The sequence below is a fragment of the Sus scrofa genome, chromosome 3, assembly GCF_000003025.6.
Source record: "Sus scrofa isolate TJ Tabasco breed Duroc chromosome 3, Sscrofa11.1, whole genome shotgun sequence".
Taxonomy (NCBI): Eukaryota; Metazoa; Chordata; class Mammalia; order Artiodactyla; family Suidae; genus Sus; species Sus scrofa.
Genome location: NC_010445.4, coordinates 55765364 through 55785487, shown reverse-complemented (window position 1 = coordinate 55785487; position 20124 = coordinate 55765364). Strand labels below are relative to the sequence as shown.

General features: G+C 52.4%; 1 protein-coding gene across 1 annotated transcript in view; it reads left to right on the top strand.

The window, feature by feature from the left end:
- INPP4A (inositol polyphosphate-4-phosphatase type I A) overlaps positions 5909 to 20124 on the top strand; it is a 68555-nt gene continuing 54339 nt past the window's right edge. Inside the window, exon 1 of the mRNA XM_021085602.1 lies at positions 5909 to 7166. The gene's annotated coding sequence lies outside the window, so the exon portion shown is untranslated. The remainder of the gene's footprint in view (positions 7167 to 20124) is intronic.

The window sequence follows — 20124 nt, the reverse complement described above, 5'->3', positions numbered from 1 at the left end:
CTTTTTTTTTTTTTTGGTCTTTTTAAGGCTGCACTCACAGCATATGGAGATTCCCAGGCTAGGGGTTGAATGGGAGCTCCAGCTACCGGCCTACACCACAGCCACAGCAATGTGGGATCCGAGCCCTGTCTGCACCACAGCTCACGGCAACGCCGGATCCTTAATCCTCTGAGTGAGGCCAAGGATTGAACCTGTATCCTCACGGATACTAGTCAGATTCATTTCTGCTGCGCCACGACGGGAACTCCAGGAAATCAGGCTTAAGGAAGTAAAGAAAGATCTGAGGACAATGTCTGAGCAACTAGGGAATACAGATAAATAGGAAGTGTAAAAGGAACCAAAGGGACATCCTGGAGCTGAAATGTCAAATCACTGGCGTTAAGCATTCACTGGAGGACCACAACAGTAGATGTTAACTGGAAGATGGAACAGGTACACTTGATGATAGAGTGGTGGAGGTTATGGAGTTCAGATGACAGGAGGAAGAAGTGAAGAGAACGAACAGGCCTCAGGGAAAGGTGGGCACCATTAAACACCTCGAGGTACGCAGGTGCTATGAGGACAGGGAGAGAGAGGAACTGGAGAAATATTGGAAGAAATAATGTTGAAAATGTCCCAGGTTTGATGAAAAACAGTCTCCACATCCAAAAAAACACGATAAACTCCCAAGTAGCCTAACCAGAAAGCATAAACACCTAGGCACATCAGAAAACTCTGAAAGCAGCAAGAGAAAAATGACTCTGATTGTAACAGGATCTTAGTAAGATTGACAGCTGTCTTCTTACTAGAAACAGTGGAGGCCAAAAGGCAGAGGAATGGATGGCATATTCAAAGTCCTGAAAGATTAAAAAAAAAAAAAACACCATCAGCCAAGGATTTTATATCTGGCAAACTGTCAAAAAGGAAGGTAAAATGAAGGTATTCGCAGATTAAAAAATAGACAAAAAAATCCCCAGAATTTGTGGTTAACAGGCTACCTTGGAGAAAATCTGAAGGAAGTTTCTTTGGGGCTGAAAGTAAATGACCACAGACCATTATTCAAATCCATTTGGGAAGAAAAAGAATGCCAGGGAAGTTTGTTATATAATTATAAGAGGCAGTATAAATGCATATTTCTCCCTTTAACAGATTTAAAAAGGAGCTTTATAAAATATATCTATAATCATGTTTTGGGGTCTAGGACATTTAGGAAAGTAATGTGTTAGTAACAGCATAAAAGAGGCAAATGGAGCAAAATTGTATTGGAATAAGGGAATTACTCTGCATTAATGAGGTAGCCATAGTCCACAGGACAGGATGAAGAGAACCAGAAGTGGTGAAGAAGAGGGTAAACGTGACAAACTCTAAATATGTACTTTCTTCCCTCTCTCGAGTCTTTAAAAACATGAAGTTATACAAAGAAATAACAACAATGGGAGCGCCCGTCGTGGCTCAGTGGAAACGAATCTGACTAGTATCCATGAGGAAGAAGGTTCAATCCCTGGCCTCGCTCAGTGGGTTAAGGATCCAGCATTGCTGTGAGCTGTGAGTAGGTAGCAGACTCGACTTGGATCCTGAGTTTCTGTGGCTGTGATAGAGGCCAGAGGCTGCAGCTCCAATTCGACCCTAGCCTGGGAACCACCCTATGTCATAGGTGCGGCCCTAAAAAGACAAAAATAAATAACAACAATGTATTTGGGGGTTATAATACATATAGGTATAATAAATGTAATAATAATCGAGGAGTTCCCTCATGGCTCAGTGGGCTAAGGATCCACATTGTCTCTGCCATGGTTCTGGTTACTGATGTGGCACAGTTTCAATCGCTGCCCTGGGAATTGCTGCATGTTGTGGGCATGGCCAAGTAAACAAACAAACAAACAACCCAATAACTGAACAAAAAGGAGGGAGAAAGGATCGATCTCTATAGGAGAAGTGTTTCCATACCTCGAGGGGATTGAGTGGGTAAAGGAATATTACACTAGAGAATGTTCGCTTACTGCAGAAGTAAGCAGCAAATGAGGCAGAGAGGAACAAAAAAGGGCAGACCTAGATGCCCCTGCCACCTTCACATGGTGTTTATTATACTAAGGATAAACTCAGTATTAGAGTTGGAGTTTCTTTAATTCTGCATGAAAAGAAATTTATTAGCTTTCTCTGAACAGAGTCCTCATCGTCTCCCATTTACTCTGGGTCTTTTTGTCGAAGGTGTATTTAAATGTACCCAGAGCATGTGCTTGCCTGGCCAGGAAATTATAAGGATAAAAGGAGGGGCTGTGGGGTGAGGGAGACACTTGGGGCCCTGCATTTACAACCTGGGGTAAACTCTCTATTGCCCCTCTTGTGACCTTGAACTGGTCACTTTTCCACCTCTAACACTGGGTCCAAACGTTCAGAGGTCACCTTGAGCACTCAGATTATGATGGGGAAGTGCTTGGCTACAGCTTCCCCCACCCGCCCCCATCCTAGGAGATCAGAAGTGGGAGGGCCGAGGGGGGATTCAGGCTCTGTGCCTCAGTGTGAGACAGAGCCCTTTGGAAGCAGAAAGGCCGGGCTGCTTTACCTCCTCTGGTCCTAGACCTCCTCTTGGCTGCACCCACTGGTGCACACTCTGGACTTGTGCTGCATAGTAGCTTAGAGGGCACCAGGCACAGGCCGTTGTGCTCAAGGCGTGTCCTTACGGACTGGATTGTGTCTCCCCCCCCCCCAGCCCCCACAATCTCCTTCATGTGTTGAAGTCCTAATCCCCAAGGTGACTGTACTTGGAGCATCTCTAGAGTTAAGTAAGTTTGAATGAGGTCCTAAGAGCGGGTCCTAGTGGTGTCCTTAGAAGACAAGCAAGAGACCAGAGAGGGTGCCCAGAGAACAGTCCACTTGAGGACCGGGAGAGCTGGCCATGTGCACGCTGAGGAGAGGCTTCAGGAGAACCCAGCCTGCTGGCACCTCAGCCTGGGTCTTCTGGTCTGTAGAACTGTGAGAAAACAGATCTGTGTTGTATTAAGCCTCCCAGTCTGTGGTTTTGTTACGGCAGCCCCAGCAGGCTGATACATGGCTGCTGTGGGTCTCCGTGATTTTTCTTTTCTTCTTTTTTAAATGTACTATTTTTGACTGCACCCACAGCGGTGGAAGTTCCTGGCCCAGAGATCGAACCTGTTTCACAGCAGTAACAGTGCTGGATCCTTAACCCACTGAGCCACCAGGGAACTCCCTCAGTGTTCTTTCTTGATATCCAGGTTGGCCCACGAGGAGCTGGGAGAGCTGTCCCACTCCGCGTCACAGCCGTGCAAGGTAGTTACAGGCAAGCTGTTTTGGAGGTCGTCTTCTCTCTGTTCTCCTTCAGATCTATTTCAGGAGAAGCCATCTGAGTGGTGCTGTCAGCCTGCCCAAGGCGCTGGGGGTCTGGTGTGCACGGTGACGCACAGGAACGGGGCCGTCTGACAGCAGTCACCCCTGAAGTGCCAGGTTGGCCCTGGATTCTGATCCCCTCCCGATTTCCCCCCTAAAACCATGGTGGTGGATAATCATCCAGTATTTTTAGAGCTGCTTTGCAGTTTCTCTGTGCAAACCTCTCCTTGGGTACATGGCTTAATCCTCTCATCCAGCCTTGTTTAAGATCTACAGAGGGCTATATTTATTTGACTTTATTTGAAATTTCAGGGCTTTTCAGAATGTTGCTCCAAGAAATCTGATGAATATGAAACTCTAGAATTTATGCCTTAAAAGGCTTAAGCTACTGATATGTTTGTAGGTTTTTTTAAACCATCTAGGGCAGGGCAGCTTAAAAAAAAACCCTTGGAATTAATGTCAGAAGGCCTTTGTATAATTAATTTTATATTTTTGAGCAGTTTTCGATTCAGAAAATACAGAGTTCCCATATATGCCCCAACCCCACACGGAAAGGTTTTGGCTTTTGTTAACTTTTCGCAGTCAGAAGGGACAGAGTCGCCTTTTCAGAGAAGTCTTTTGTTCCTTGGCTAGATTGATGACCTTTAGTGATCAGGTGGAGGGTGAGTATCTGACACCTATCTCCATCTGTGGCTTGAATGAACTTCGTTAGACCTTGCGCCCAGAAGGGTGTCACCATGCCTACCATGGGCCTGACAGAGCCACCAGAGGTGCCACTGGCAGGCCGGGCCCTGCCAGGAGAGCTTTCAGCCCAGCTCAGGGCGTCTGATGGACCCGGGACTACAATTGGGTACGTTGGTGCTGGCTGCCTGCTGGCCAGGGCTGGAAAGATGTGAGTGTGTTTCCACCTCTTGATGGCCATGCCTGTGGCACCTTCACAGTTGGTCCTCACTGAACCCCAGTGACGGGACTGGATGACAGTCCTGGGGGTGGGTAGGTGATCCTGCGTGGGGCCGGCCAAGTCACCCAGTGGAGGAGAACGTTCCAACTGGTGGGAGCCTGCCTCTCTGGCTCTCATCAGTGTCCTGGACAGCTCAGAAGGGTCCAGGGCCTGCAGTGGGCTGACAAGGCAGGCCTTGGGTGGCTTGGAGGGTGTGCCTGCTTCAGGCCAGCTTCCAGTTTTAAGTTTTCCTACAGATTTCTTCTAGTGGGAGGTGGGAGCAAATCTAAAAAATGAATTTCGAAGGCACATTTTTCTCTGATCTCTTTGTTACCCAACTGCCAAGAATGTTGAAAAAAAAAAAAGTGAGCTTTCAAATAGAGATTTTAATTAGTTTTCACTGTCACTGCTCTTGGTGACGATAATTTTACATAAGATATGAGACTGGGAGACACTTTTAAGGGGGCCTTTTTTCGCACTGTGTTCTCTGCGCTGTAGAACTCACTGTGAGTTTCAGAGAAAAATAACGATACAGGTATCTCTTGACATTTTTCTTACTGTTACACAGCATTCTTTCCTTAGCATTCTTTCTCCAAACAAAGGTACAACCAGCCAAGGACTCTTTCTGGAACTAGGGGACAGTGAAAGAAGGGGAAGATGGTTCTGGCAACTTCCTTGAGTGGTCTCTTCCTGGGTCTGGGAGAGCCTCTCAAAGGCAAAGATGGCCCTGGGGTAAGATGTTTGCTAATCGACCTGAAATTGCTTGTCCTCTTCCATTACTAAGCGGTTTTAGTTCCTTCTGTGGTTGTTGCCTTGTTGGGTTTCACTTTATTTGCAGAATTGAGTAGTGTTTCCTTCAGAGCTAGTGGGCCTGTCCTGACTTTAATTGTGCTGGTGACAGAATGGCCTTTATCCCCTAGAGACCTGCCAGGACAAGAGACTGCCCTTTCTGCGTTGGTTGCAGATGGAGCCTGTCTGTTCTGGGGCGGGGGCCACCTTGGCCCAGCCTGACGAGGCCCCAGCTGGTTTGTCCCAAGTGGACAAGAGGTCTGTCTTCAGGAGCCGGGACGAAGCTTCAGGAGCACCTGAGAGAGCTCTGTAGCACCTCTGAGCTGGAGCCCAGTGCCGTGCTCCAGGCTTAGCAGCTCCCAGGTCTGACCCTGTCCTGACCCTCTGGTCTGCTCTCTCCGTCCCCTGCCGTACTAGGCCTCCCTGTTCCCTGAATTAACTGTCCCTGAGCGAACCCGTACCTTGGAGGTCATCTCTGTCCACACTGCATCTGGACCACCTTTGTCCAGATTGAGGTTCTTCTCACCTCCCCCAGCCTGTGCCGTGTGTTTCACTCTGTCTTGGTGCCATCCTGTCTGAAGGTCTTACTCCCCCGTTACCCTGTTGGGTTCTTGCAGGCAGGGACACCTCGGGCTCACTTGCACCACTTCAGAGTACCTGGCTTGGCACCTGTTGGACAAGGGAACGAACACCTCTGGTTCCAGGTTGCAGGCTCCTCTGAACACTCAGAGGGTCACAGGCCAGTGGGCCAGGCTGCCTGGCTAAGGACAGGAAGGCCGGCAGAGCTGCCCACCCCCGCCTGGTCTGCCCCTGCTGGCCGGATCTTCACCTGTGCTTGGGGTGAGGGTCCAGGACAGGTGTGCTGCTCAGGTGACCCAGGTGGGCAGCTTTGAGCCCTGTCCTAAGGAATGCTGGGGCCTCTTTGTAAAATTGCTTTTCTTGGGTTCTCACCATCCCTGCCACCATTGGCTTTGCACTAACAGCTGTGGCCAGGCTGCCTGGGAGGGTCCTCTTTGTCTTGGTCCAGGCCACCCTCTGAGGGGTGGCTGTGAAGCGGAAACACTGGCTGATGGGGGAGCTTCAGCCCCACCCTCCCCCACGGCTCTAGGAGGGGCGGAGTGGAAGAGGCTGACTGGCTGGGACCCTGGCAGGGTGCTGACTTCTTGATTTGGCTGCACCCACTCCTCCTGGATGGAATGTGGCAAGAAAGGACATGCTCTTTGCTGCCAGGCCCACCTCCCAGCCCAGCAGCCACAGAGCGGGTTCCCCGTCTCAGCTCCATCACATTACAATCCAGTAGCTGAAACTGGTGACCCCTCTTTTCAGAGAGGTCACGTGTGAAGTCAGGACTGCCTGCCTGTTATTTCCCTGTGGGAACATGGGGCACTGAGGTCCTTTTAGTGTCTTCTTTGCCTGTTCTACCAACAGTGTTCCAGAGCTCCCCAGTGGCTCACCGGGTTAAGGATCCAGCATCGTCACTGCTATGGCGTGGGTTTGATCCTTGGCCTGGGAACTTTTGCGTGGCCAAAAAAAACACAAAAAACAAAAAACACAGTGTTCCATTTTAACAGCTAAAGCAGCAGATAACACCCAATGTTACTAGAGATTTACTTGTAAAGCTCGCAGGTTTCGCCCCACTTTACGTTCCAGGGTACGTAGAAGACAGAGACTTCTCTCCCCGATTTGGGTTGTTGGTACAGGGGCTAAACTCTGCCTGGTTGGGTGCTGCCCACTGGGAGGCCTGGGACAGGCTGCCCCCGTCTCCTGGCTCACTGCCTTGTTCCAGAAATAGCTTGGTCTTCCCGGCACTTCACTCATCGGTTGCTGCTTCGCATTTATAGCCCTTTATGGAATTTTGTTTCTTCTCAGAAAGTTTTATATTCTCTCATGACTATACAGTCAACTTTGACGCCTCTGCATCAGAAAACAAGCTCTCGTAGTGGTTATAAGGAGAAGCCGGGCCCACTTTGTTCCTGTCATCCGAGGCACGCAGAACTTTCCAGCGACTGTCAGTCCGCTGCGGCCATGGCAGTCTGGAAGGAAATGGAATGGACAGTGGCGGTGGAGTGGACTTGGCCATGCCTCACTCAGCCCCCGAACCATCATGCAGAAGGTGCTGGAGCAGGGTAGGGGTGGGGGCCGAGGGCCAGCAGGAGCCAGCTGGTTGGGAGCTCTGAGTGGTATGTCGCCAGAACTGGGGTGAGCCTGAGGCTTCTTTTGGGATGAGGCCCCGGAGCCGGCTCTTGCTGTGTTTTCTTCTCCCAACTTCATTAGCTTAGAGTCTGGAAAGTTAACGTACTGCACTGATGACTTGTTTTCTGGAAACTAGAACCAAAGCTCGGCTTCTTGTAGCTGTGTCCAGCAGGGTCTGACGTACCCTCTGGGGGCTGGTGTGGATGCTCAGCTTCCTGTCTAGCGTGCATTTGCCATTAGGCTTGCGGAAAAATACTAGGCAGGTCTTCGGGGCCCTAGTGTCCCCAGGCAGGCTAACCTTGGTCAAAGCCAGTGTCCCCACGGCGGGCCCCCACTTTGCCGCTTTTATGTGTCCAGCCGCCGCCTGAATGGCGAGCTGGCTCACGTGCCCTGCGCGCATCCCCAGACAGACCTGAAGGAGGATGCGGCATCGCGTAGAGCGGGGGATGCCTGCGTTCTTCTTGAATCTTGGAGTGTGCGTCACTGCGTGAGCTGGGGATGCTGCGGTGATGGTTCCCATGAGCTCCTCGACACATTCTCACTCACTAAACCGGGATATCCTACAGTGAATGAATCAGACCTGTTGGGGACAGTACAGAGAAGGAAACGACAAGCCACAGTGGTCATGTGAAAGAACCCCTGCTCATTGGGTTCACGTGTCAGCACCAAAACTAGGTCTCGAGGGACACTTTGCTGGTTTGGGGGTCAGAGTATCTCCCATCCTGTTTTCCCACTGAAATATAACACGTCTGTGGCATGGTCTGTAAGACCTGTTTCCACCATGTGAAATGCAGAACATTATATATCTTTTCTTTCTCTTTAGTAGGGTTTTTGTCTGTTTATCCTGTTCACAAATTTTCATCTTTTTAAAAACTTTATTTTGAAATATTTTGATAAAAATATTGACTATTTCTGTCAAGGACCTTAATCTCAGCTTAGGAAAAGGAAATTGAACATGAGATGATGCAAAAAAAGAAGCTGCCCTTCTCCCAAGTTTGTTTCTTTTGCCTTCTCTAGGGAGGCCTGACTTGGGTCTGTGGTGCCGATTGTGAAAAGCAAATATGGGTGACCAGAGGGGACACTTGTAAAGACTGTGGGTGGATGGAGTTCCCACCCTGGCTCAGCAGAAACGAATCTGACTAGCATCCACGAGGACACAGGTTCCATCCCTGGCTTGCCCAGTGGGTTCAGAATCCAGCGTTGCTATGTCTGTGGTGCGGGCCAGCAGCTGTAGCTCCTATTCGACCCCTAGCCTAGGAATCTCCTTTTAGGGTGGGTTCAGCCCTAAAAAGACAAAAAAGATTGTGGGTGGTGACAAGGAAATACTATGTGTCTTGCATCTTAAATATTTTCTTCCAAGGGGTCCTGAGAAGACATGGAGGGAAGGAAGTTAATATTCTAATGAAGATTGTAATTTTAAAATAATATTTGTGGTGTTCGCATCATGGCTCAGTGGTTAACGAATCCGACTAGGAACCATGAGGTTGTGGGTTAGGAATCCAGCGTTGCAGTGAGCTGTGGTGTAGGTTGCAGACGTGGCTTGGATCCTGAGTTGCTGTGGCTCTGGCATAGGCCAGCAGCTACAGCTCCGATTAGACCCCTAGCCTGGGAACCTCCATATGCCAAGGGAGCGGCCCTAGAAAAGGCAAAAAGACAAAAAAAAAAATAATAATAATAGTAATAATATTTGTGAAAGTATTTAAAATTTAAGGAACTCAACAGGTGGAAAAGAGTGTGCCTTATTTTTGTTTTTTGATTTTTAGGGCTGCACCTGTGGCATGTGGATGTTCTCAGGCTAAGGGTTGAATCAGAGCCGCAGCTGCCACAATGCCAGATCCTTAACCCACTGAGCGAGGCCAGAGATTGAATCCACGTCCTCATGGATACTAGTTGGGTTCTTAACCTGCTGAGCCACAGCGTGTGTTTGTAGCCTGAATTACTGTGCCTGGAGCTCGGTTTGTGTTTGGGAAAGAGCACCTTGGCTAGTAAGGTCCATCTTCTGGCCCTGAGCTCCCTCCTTAGCTCATGACCTTGGCAGAGCCTCTCCAGCCCTGTGAGCCTGGGTCCCGTATATCAGATGCTGCCCAGCAGCCCAGTCACCCGAGACAATCTCTGGGCAGGTGCTTTCTTTCCGTGGAGATCAGGTGAGGTGGGTCGGCAGCCAGAGGGCAGCTTGGGCTGGCGGTTCACGTCTCCTCCTCTCTTGACCTCCTCGAAAGCTTTGGAAATGTTATGAGAAACATGATCCTTTCTGTGAATGGGCAGCAGGTACAAAGTCCAGGGGAGCATCATGTTGTAAACAGACTGGCTCTTGTTGGCAGAGGTATCATGGGCAGCACCCCGAGTGTGCCATGTCCCGAGGCCACAGTGCCAGTACCGCCCGGGCCTCAAGATGGTAACTGTGTATGTTTCCAGCCTGGCCGTTTACACAGCAAACCCCAGAGCCATGCTTTGTGCTTTTTCCCTCTGACTTCTCTTGATTTTGTGTATAAGAGCAAACAACATGTAGGGGTGCTCTGCTCTCAGGGATCCCTAGATCCCCACTCACAGTCCAGGGAGGGCCACTGCACCCCAGTCATCTGCCTGGCTAGACTGCTCCCTAATGGGGGAATGGTGGTGGTCACCATTGTTTTGGCAATCTAGCTGCAGTGTAGACCTCAGGGGCCACTGCAGGCGATCCTGGCCTCAGGCCAGAAAAAGGTGGCGTGGCAGTTGTGGCAGGAGAGTCTCCCAAGGTCACGTCTGTGTGGTGGTTCCTATACTGCAGCCTCATCTGTCATCTTAAATTAAGATAAAACCTGAGTTCATTTTTGGTGGGTTCTCTTTGTCATTAATTTGTAGATCTCTCTTAATTTTAGTAGTTTAAGAGCTCTAAGAGAAGATTTTTTACCTAATTTAATGTTTATGTTACCCAGAACAACACTGGGTGTTCTGTAACTTTTCTCTTTGGAGTTTCGGAAACACTTGTGATAGGGTCTCTGCATTGGCTGCTGCAAGTTGTGAGTTAAGATAACTCTGTCCAGCCTCCCCTCCCCGCGCTTCCTGGGAACTCTCCCCACCAAGCTTGGGGCTTAGGGCGGCACCCAGGCTGCCCACGGGTGCCCAGCCCAGCCAGGGCCCTGGAGAGAGCTGGGCTGGAACCGGGGCTCCATGCATTCGGCTTCAGTGCCTGTAGCTGGAGAGTTGAGAGTGGGAGCTATGGCCTCCACCATGTGCACAGGGTCCTTTGTGATGTGAGGGAGTGACATGGGGGGAGCAGAGGGAGCAGAGAAGTGTTGTTTATCCTGCTGACATGGACTCAGCCATTTTCCTGCCCGGGTTTTGTAAGTCAGCCAAGCGGCTTTATGAAGATGAACCTTTCTGGGCGTTCCCATCACAGCTCAGTGGGTTACGAACCCGACTAGCATCCACAAGGATGCAGGTTCCATCCCTGGCCTCGCTCAGTGGGTTAAGGATCTGGCATTGCTGTGGCTGTGGTTGAAGGCCCGCAGCCGCAGCTGTGATCCACTTTAGCCTGGGAACTTCCATATGCCATAGGTGTGGCCCTAAAAAGGTAAAAAAAGGAAAAAAGAACATTCCTTTCTAGTTAAACTTGCCTTAATTGGGTTCTCCACCCTGTAGCACAAGGTCCTGTCTGTCAGGCACGGTATTTTGGCCAGGGTGGGAGTGCCCAGAACCTGCTCTCACCGTGACAGCCCTGTCACCCACCCCCAAGGACTGGGGTAGCCTGCCTCCCGGGGAGGTGGGCATCCCCTCTCTGCACTGTGATCCTGAGGAGCCTTGAGCAGCTAAAGACCGCACCCACACTGGCCATTCCCTTCCCTGAAAGGACAGACCCCTCCCCAGAGGGAGAAGAACCGAAGCAGTGGGGAGTGGGACTTTGGCCCTGCAGGCTAGAGAAGCACAGGGCCCAGCTTCCAGGGGGCCGCCTCTGGGTGGGGGAGGTGGAAACAGTCACTGGTGGGGGGGCCCTGCAGCCTTGGTTTGGGTGGGAAAAGAGTAGAGTCTCAGGTAGCCCAGGGCTGGGGCTTAGTCTGCCTGCCCCTCCCGGAGGAGCCAGGCTTCTCTTCTGGCTGGAATGGAGCTTGGAGTGAGTGCTCTGGGGGTGTGGCTTCTGGGTCTGGAAGATTCCTTCCTTCCTTGGCTAGTGGGGCCTTCAGTGGAGCCCCACCCAGAGATAAGCGGACCCACAGGCCCAGGGAAGCCCTGCCCTCCCCTCTGGCTCTCCACTGCCAGTCTTTATTGGCAGTGGGGGTTGGTATACGCTGGTGCTGCTGAGGGGCCAGCACACAGAGAACTCTCAGTTAATTACATGAGGGGGACAAGTGGCCGAGTTGACAAAGGAGCAAGACAGGAGGTTTGTCACAGTCATGGCCCTTCTGGGAGAGGGGACGGGCATTGGCACTGGAGGGCATTGTCTCCAGCGCTCAGGGGCAGCTCTGACAATGGACTGTGCTGCTCAGGGCCTGCAGGGTCCTTGTTTGTGGTGCTCTGAGGATGCGTGTGGTCGGTCACCCTGTGACAGTTGAAGCATGGGGCGTGGGAGTGAGAGGAATGACACCCAGGACACTGGGCCCATTCAGCCTGAGCAGGAGCCTTTAGAATCCGGGGTTCCAGTAACCGGGGCACCCCTGATGGAATGGGGAGCAGTGCAGGCCAACCCTTAGCACAGGGGAGTCTCAGGAGAGGCTTTACCAGCACCAGGGTGGCCATGAGAAATAAAGTACAGCCTGCCAAGTCAGTAAATGAGGGATGTCACAGGCATCGGCCATTGTGCCACCTTGCTGAGCTGGAGGGAACTCGGGAAGGAAACAAAGAACACCTGCCACCTAGCAGCCATCAGACTGCAGCCACTCCCATGGGGAGCCCCCAGGGTGTGAAACCCGAGGTGCTGGCCCCAGGGAGCTGAGGTGCAGGCCCTAGGACCCCTGTTGGTGAGCCCTGGCCCTCATGCCTCTCCTTGTGTAGAAAGTGCCCAGTTCCTTCACTTAAATATCTGGCTTTCCTGTTCTTAGTGGTAATCTTTTGACCCTTTGTGGTCAAATTTCTATGTCCCCTTGCTGCCCCCTGGCTTCCTCGGAGCAGTGTTCTCAGGATAACTTGAGGCGCTGCCTCCCAGGAGCATGTCCCCAGTTTTGTCCACTGGATAAAACAGAACTCTCAGCTTTTAGGTTGTGCATACACTTCTCTAGTGTACAGCCCTCCAGTGGTCCACCATTCTACCATCTGAGTTTCTGCTGGGTGTCCTGTGGTGTGTTCCCTGAACAGCCTTCCTTTTCAAACTGGCGTTCCTGAGACCTAGGCCATGAGAGACCCTCCCTGCTGTTGACAAGATGATCAGTTTATAGAGAAGAAGCCACCTGGGTGTAGAAGCGGGAAAGGGTGGGTGCCTAAGGAGAGCGGCTGGAGTGTGGGTGTGGGAGGGCTTCTTAGGACAGAGGGGACAGCGGACCCACCAGCCTGCACCTGCTACTGATGCTTCCCCAGCATCACACGCGCTTCTTATTACACGTGTCTCCTTGCCCTGGTGTGAGCGCCCAGATCCACGTTGCTCAGCAGTTTGTCCAGGGCGACTTGGTTTCAGTCTGGTTCCTGCAAGAATTCCCCCAAAGGCACGTGGTTTGTAATCAAGACACAGGGGTCGAGCCCCAAGACCCCTAAGGAGCTGATGGGTGAGGAGGGGTGAGGGGTGTGTCCCCTGAGGACACACAGGAGGTGAGGGTACTGCCCTGTCCAGAGGGCAGCTGGCAGGACAGGAGAGGAAGGGTCACGGGCAGCTGGCAGGACAGGAGAGGAAGGGTCACGGGCCTCACTAGTGCTGTGTGGGGACAGATGGGGGCCTGTGGAGGGACTCTCTGAAGCCGGGGCAGTGGGGCAGCCCCGCTGAGGCAGGCTGAAGCCTCCTGGATTTATGGGGAGGATATAGCAGGCAGAATCGCTGGTGGATTGGGTCTGTTGCTGAAACTCTGTCCACTGGTGGCAAAAAAAAAAACTTGGAGACAGTTTTCGGAGAGAAACATTGCTTTATTGCTTTGCCAGGCAAAGGAGGCTGCAGCAAGCTAATGCCCTAAAGACTGTGTGCCTCCTTTGGGAGAGAATAGGAGGTGGTTTTATAGTTGGGAGAGTGGAAAATAGGGCCACAGCTAAGGATCAGGGTGGAGGCAAGCTTGCATTCTTCTTCAGAGCTGGTGTTTAGTGGCCCCGGGACTGGGCCTGGTGGTCTTGGAATGAAGAGGTGTGCATCATTTGTTGGGGGTTTTACTTCTGCAGATGAGCTCAGAGATATGTCTTCCTTGAGGGGGAACCAGGACCTGCCCCAGGGCCGCCCTATTCCTGACTGTTCCTGGCTGGTCTCTGCATCCTCTCCCTTCCCTGATAAGCAACTGTCTGAACCTTCCCCTTGGAGCCCAGGAAAGGCCATGGAGGCTGAATGAGGCCTATTTCCTGAAAGCTAGAAGTGGGGGACCCAGAAAGGCTTTCGTGCCCGGAGCCCCAGGGGCCCTGCTCAGTTTCAGGCATGGGTGTGAGTGGAGCGCTGGAGCCTGTGCTGATCGCATTTCTGGGCTGCAGCAATGGGGAAAGATGCAACCGCCACTGACTGAGGCAGGAGCTGAGGGGCTGGGAGATGGGAGAATGGGAACCGTCTGGGCTTGTCCTCCTCAGGGACACCGCCCTGCCTGTTGTCCCAACTCAGCTGTCCTTTAGAGGAACAGCCATGCCACTTAGTGACCGACTCCTCCCCTTGGAGTCCAGGGAAATGTGTTTGAAGCTGGGCTAAGGCCCTCAGTTTTCTCGGCTGCCTTATTCTGGAGTCAGTGAAATCAGTTAAGCAGAAGCAGAGCTGGAGCTGTGAAAGATGGTGCGTCTCCTCACTCAGCACAGTCCTGTGGGCCCAGGTTGGCCTGTGTCCACAGGTGGGAACACGCACCAAGGGCAAGGCACTGCTCGTGTTCCTGTGCTTGCCTGTCATTTTCCTGCATTTAAATACCAGCAGTGCCAGACCGATGTCCTGCCGCTGGAGCCAGGCCTTGTTCTTTGAGTCCAGCCTGACTCAGCGCCCCCTCCCTGCACAGGGGCTGGAGCAGGAAGTAGGAGAGAGCAGGGTCCCCTCAGAAGGGGAGGAGGATGCGGCCTCCCTCCAGGCTTTCTCCAGTGCTGGCCTGAGGCGTGACCCTCTGGAGAACAGGACCGCAGGAGTTCCAGCTGAAGGCTCAGCCCTTGGGGCTGGACTGGGGTCTCCTTGCACACTCCCTGCCCACCGGGAACCCTGCCGTGATGACTCCACCTGCCTTCTTCTCCCCTCACCTTACGGGGTAGGGGTGGGTGGGACCCAGGCGCAGAGAAGGTGCCTTGCAACGGTGACATGGTTCCCAGCGACTGACCAGGTCTGAGACCAGTGCTCTGGCTCCCCGCACCTCCTCTTCCACTCACCTGCTTCTTCCTGACAGCAACCTCTATTGGGGGGTTATTAGAGTGGGGTCCTTACAGATGGAAGCACAGCAGAGGCCCTCGCCCTGGGGGAAGAGCTCTGGCTGGAGAATCCAGGGCGGCTGGGGGCTGTGAGCTGGAGGGAAGGCCTCCCAGGCCCAGAGGTGCTCCAGGAAGCATGCAGTATGGACTAGACACGGAGGAGGGTAGCAGAGCCGCAGAGAGAAACTCGCGTGTCACATAGGTGCCTCTGCGCACCACTCTGTGGCCTTCCCATGTTTCTTTCTATTGTATCACATGTGTGCGTGCCCCTTGCGGCATCCCACAGAGGCAGGTGCTGCTATTCCTGTCTTCCAGGTTGTGAAACTGAGGCTGCGAGAATCTCAGCAGCTCTGTACCCTTGGCAGGAGGAGGGGTCTGAGGTGACGTTAACTGGGCAGGTGCTTAGAGTCTAGGCCCTCACGGGTTGACCTGGGTGTCCAGGTCACAGAATGGTGGGTGTCAAGAGCCCTTATCTACAGCCTGGTGGGCTTGGGCCAGAGTATAGGGGGCCGAGACCAGTCTGCCTGTGCCCCTCAGAGTCCTCCCAGGCACCCTCTGCCCTGTCCTTGTCCTGGGGCTTCTGCCCTTCCTGCCCAGTTAGTACCTGAGCCTTTGCTTCAGGCAGCATTCCTTGCTTTTTATGGCAAGAGCGTATTTGACTTTGTTTAAAAGATTAAGATCTTTCCTAGGTGGTTGGCTTGGTTAAACCTGAAAAAAAAAAAAAAAGGAAGATTAGCTTTCTTCCACTACTCTTTGACCAGGGCAGTAGGGGGTGGGGGGCATCCGGTAGGAAGGGAAACCCTCAGGTGGGCCGCAGGGCCCCTCCCCCTGCCCTGCCTCCCAGGACCTGTCCCTTTGCTCAGCTTTTGGTGGCCCTTCCCCACCACACAGCACCCTGGCAGGCATCAGGTGGTGGTGTCCTGCATTGTTTTACAGTCTCTTCTTTAACCTTTCTCAGCCGATGGCTCATGTTTGTCTGTTTCAGGAAGAGTGACTTTGGATGCGCTGCCCTCACCACTGTCTGTCATTTTCTTTGCATGAGATTTTGATTCACAGATTTTAATTTCTGAGTCTTACGTAGAAACACACATTCATTGATCCATTCCAGTAAAAGCCGGAGGAATTTTCTGCTGCCCTTGGTGGCTGTTCTGAAACATTCAGAATCCAGGCCTTCCTGGTCCTTTGCCATCTCTTCCTTTCTGGTGACTGACAGGGCAGATGCCTGGGAGCAGAATGAGGGCTGTTAGACATCGGGGGCTCTGAGCTGAGCATGGACTTGGGCCAGCGCTGCCTTTTCCTTGGAGTGGAGGCTCCAGTTTGCTTTACCCTTGCCCTTCGCTCTTCTAGAGACACTGCTTCTGTCCCTCAGTGTTGGCCTTGCCCACACCTGTCATCCCAGCCACCATGACTCTACCTGTTCAGTTTGTCATTAGCAGCTGCCTGCCCCCTGCCCCCACCCCCAGGTTTGTGCCCACGCTGTTGTCATTCTCTCAGTTGCTGGGCTTTAAGGAATTGGTGGCCCTGAAGTCCCAAGGGCCACCCATGTTTCCTCTTGGGTGTAGACCAGGTCTGGTGGAGCCCTGGGTGGCCTCAGTTCCCAGCTGACTCCAGGGACCTGATGGGGCCAGAGGCTGCTTCTGGTGCCAGAGTTATGGATGGGTCCTTTTGCTCTCTTGGTTGGATTAGCAGCTCTGCTTCCTAGACTGATATTAAAGCCAGCTTCCATCAGAGTGTGGTGAGGTGCAGGCCCAGCCAGGGGGTCTCAGGTGCAGGAGGGGCAGAGACACATCAGGGTGTCCTGAGCCTGACCTCCAATTAGAGGGGGTGCGGGTTTGTCTGGTTGACCTCCTGCCAATGTGGATTCTTCACATTTCATGTTTCTTGGAGCCTGGGGTGCTTTTCCTGCCACCTGTGGGTGCATTTCTCAGGCATGGGCGCACCCCATCCAGACCACAGAGTGGCCTTCTTCCTCAGGCCTCATGCAGTTAAGTTTTAACTGGTGGTTGTAATTTTTATTTTCATCCTAGCCATTTATTGAATCCCTGGAATGTGCCAGACTTTAGTCATCAGCTGCTGTAATCGCTGTTGTGGTCTGTGCACATGGTTTGGAAAAGAATTTCTGGAGTCATATTGGGGAGGAAGAGTTTATTGAGCATGCGAAGTGGAGAGAAAGTAGAGTTTCTTGAGAAGAGAGACACTGCAGGCACAGCTGGACGACTTCCTGTTGATCAGGGAGAGCCGACCACTGTGCATGGTTGCATCCGTTTTTACAGTCCAGGGAGAGAAGAGGTCTCGTGATACACTTGCTGACTTGCTGATGGGTTGGGGAAAGAGGGGTCTTAGGATACATTTGCTGGATGTTTGGGGGCATTTAAGGCCCCTGTAGGGGTGGGGTGAGAAGTGGGCCACAATCCTTTCCTAGTAGGGGCAGGAAGGAGTAGGACAGGTTGCTCCAGGTGGGGGAGGAGCATTACAGTGAGGTGAGGGGGCATTACAAGGAGATGGGTGAGGCGATGATAAGGATCTGGTAGCTCTTGTCTTGACCAGAGGCTTTGAGTTCTAGCTCCTTGAAGGGACCTTGAAGCCCAGCAACCCCCACCTACCTCCCAGGCCTCCCACAGCAGAGGTTTCTTTCTATTTCAAGTTAAGCTCGTGTGGGGAAGGGGGGCAGTGGGGGCTCTCCTCCTGCTCCATAGTCTGGGGGGAGCTTGATTCCTTCCACAGAGTGACTCCAGTCTTCCCCTGGGGCCGTGGAATTGATAGGGATAGAGTAGGCATAGGTGATTGTAGAAGTCCCAGAAAAGGATCATAGATAGAGAGGATCTCCCTAGGGGACTTTGGGAGATCTCTGTAAGTTAATAAATTGCTCAAAAAAGCCATCAGAATAAGGCAGCCTTGCTTGACTAGTGGAGGTACAAGAATTGCCTCAGGTCGTTGGGTGGGGGTGGGATGAAGCCTGCATTCAGATTCAGACTAAGGGCAGGAATCTGAGGACCGCCCTTCTGCTGATTTGAATACACCCCTTACCAGATACCAAGGAGGAGCTACTACTCCCAGGAAGGTAGAGGCAGTCTTTTCCGACCCCCACCCTGCTAGGATGATAAAGCTGTAGCCCACCGTATCCTCGGGGCAGAGCTTCCTTGCCTGCCTGCTTGCGTCTCTCACAAGTGTCCTATCCTAATAAATCTATTTCTTGCCTATCACATTTTCTCTCACTGAATTCCTTCTGCGCAGAGGCATGAAGAACCTGAACCTCTGTGAGTCCAGACAGAGGGTAAGTGATTCTAATTTAAAACCATGGGTTCAAGTCCCAATCTGGGTTCTGGCTGGGTTCAGGCCAATATTGCTGTCAGTTTCAGAATTACCCACCAGTCCTCTGGACTGGAGGAACCAGGCAGACAGTGATCCCACTGGGTAGGGACAGTCTCCACAGACCTGAACAGTTTCTTACTTAGTAGGTGTTAGGCCCCTGGTCCATGTTGAGACTTGAGCTGGGTGCCCAGGAGGATCTGCAGGGAGCAGAGGCTTTGGGTCTGGTGTCCATGAGACACAGGCACCTAACTGGTTCTCCCACCACCGTAGAAGACGTCCTGAGATGCACACGGCTGGCGGGTTTGGGAACCTCTGTGAGGAAGTGTTACTGAACTCAGGTTTGGCTGCTTGAAGCTTCAAAGCCAGTGCTCTAGAGACAAGTGCTGGTAGGAATGGAAATTGCTTCATTCAGAAGGCTGGCAACCTGGGGAGGTGGCGGACTCGTGTCCAAAAACCAACTCTCAAGATCCATGAAAGTTGTTTTTGTTTGTTTGGTTGGTTTTTGTTTTTCTTTTTTTAGAGCTGCACCCATCACATATGGAGCTGAAGCTTCCAGCCACAGCCACAGCAACACGGGATCCGAGCTGCATCTACCACCTACACCCACACGGCAGCTCACGGGAACGCCAGATCCTTAACCCCCTGAGCAGGGCCAGAGATCGAACCCACATCCTCACGGATACTAGCTGGGTTCATTACCGCTGAGCCACTACAGAAATGTTTCAGGAAAGTATTTAAAGGGAGGGCCTCAGAGTCTTGGTTGTCATCCACTGTGTGTAGACTTTCTCCTGATTGGTTGGTGGTGAGGGAACAGGATGGTGCGTTCCAGGAACCTGGTGCGGCCTGAAGTTAGCATCCTCCCCCTGGGGGGAGCCCTAGTTCCTGCAGAAGAGCTGGAAGGTCTTGTTCTGTATCTTTCTCAAGGGGGACCAGGGCCCTGACCCATGGCTGCACTGGGGTTTCCTGACTGTTCCTCCTGTTCCCTGCATCCCCTCCCTTCCCTAAAAAGCACCTGTTAGCATCTGCCCTTAGGAGCCCGGCGAAGGTCACAGAGGCTGAATGAAGACTGTAAAGAAGAAAGGGGGGGACACGGAAAGGATTCTTACCTGAGGGCCCCACGGGGTCCTGCTCCCTTTCAGAAGGGCTGTTGGCTGCAGGGAAGGGACAGTTGTCTCTCTTAGGTTATGGCTAGTAGTGCTTTTCGGTACCACTGAGCAGTGTGACACCCCACCCGTCAGTGACTGTGGCCATCCTGGACTGGGGGTTTTGAGAGAAAACGCTTCCTCTTTCAGACTCCTGAAGGAGCCTCCTCCTCAGGGGCTGCTCTGACGCATCCAGCTTTCATCTGACTTTCCCTCTTAGAGGGCAGAGCACCATGGTCTGCTGGACACTGGGACGGCAGGGATGTTGCGGGGAAATTGGGGTGAGAGAGGGTGGCCCAGGTCTCCAGTGAGTCCCTGAGATGGGCCCCCGAGTGGGTATCCTTGGTTTTGCTCAGGAAAGAGTTGAAGAGTAAAGGGAAAAGAGGTATGTTTAGTGACATAGGCAGAGTGCTGGCCTCTCAGAAGGTGAAAGAGGTGGCCCCAGGGCACAGGGTTCTCTGCAAAAGTGGGAGCAGCCTGGCCTGTGAGGTGGCGAGTGTTTATGGGCTGGGCAATTTCATAGGCTACGGGGTGGGAGGATTATTCCAAGTATTTTTGGAAGAGGCAGAGATTTCCAGGGATTGGGCCACCACCCACTTTTTGCCCTTTTACCGGTGGCCTCAGAACTGTCACGGCGCCTGTGGGCGTGTCACTTAGAGGCTCAGGGTCCTCTGGGCGTCCAGCCTTCCACTGTCTTGGACCTAGCTGGGTCTGCTCAAAGGCTTTGTCCCTCTTGTAAAGTCCGTTCCCTGCCCCCTTCTCTCCTCTCTAGAGAGAGAGCAGCACAGCTGTACTGGGTGTTCTTGCTTTGGGTTGATGCCCATCACCTGGCCTTGGCCTTCGCCTCCATGTGACCTTGAGGAAATCACCCAGTCTGAATTTCTATGACCTTATCTGTGCCTCTCCTTGTAAAGATGATGTGCAGAAGATCCCCAGTGTTCTGACAGCTGCAGG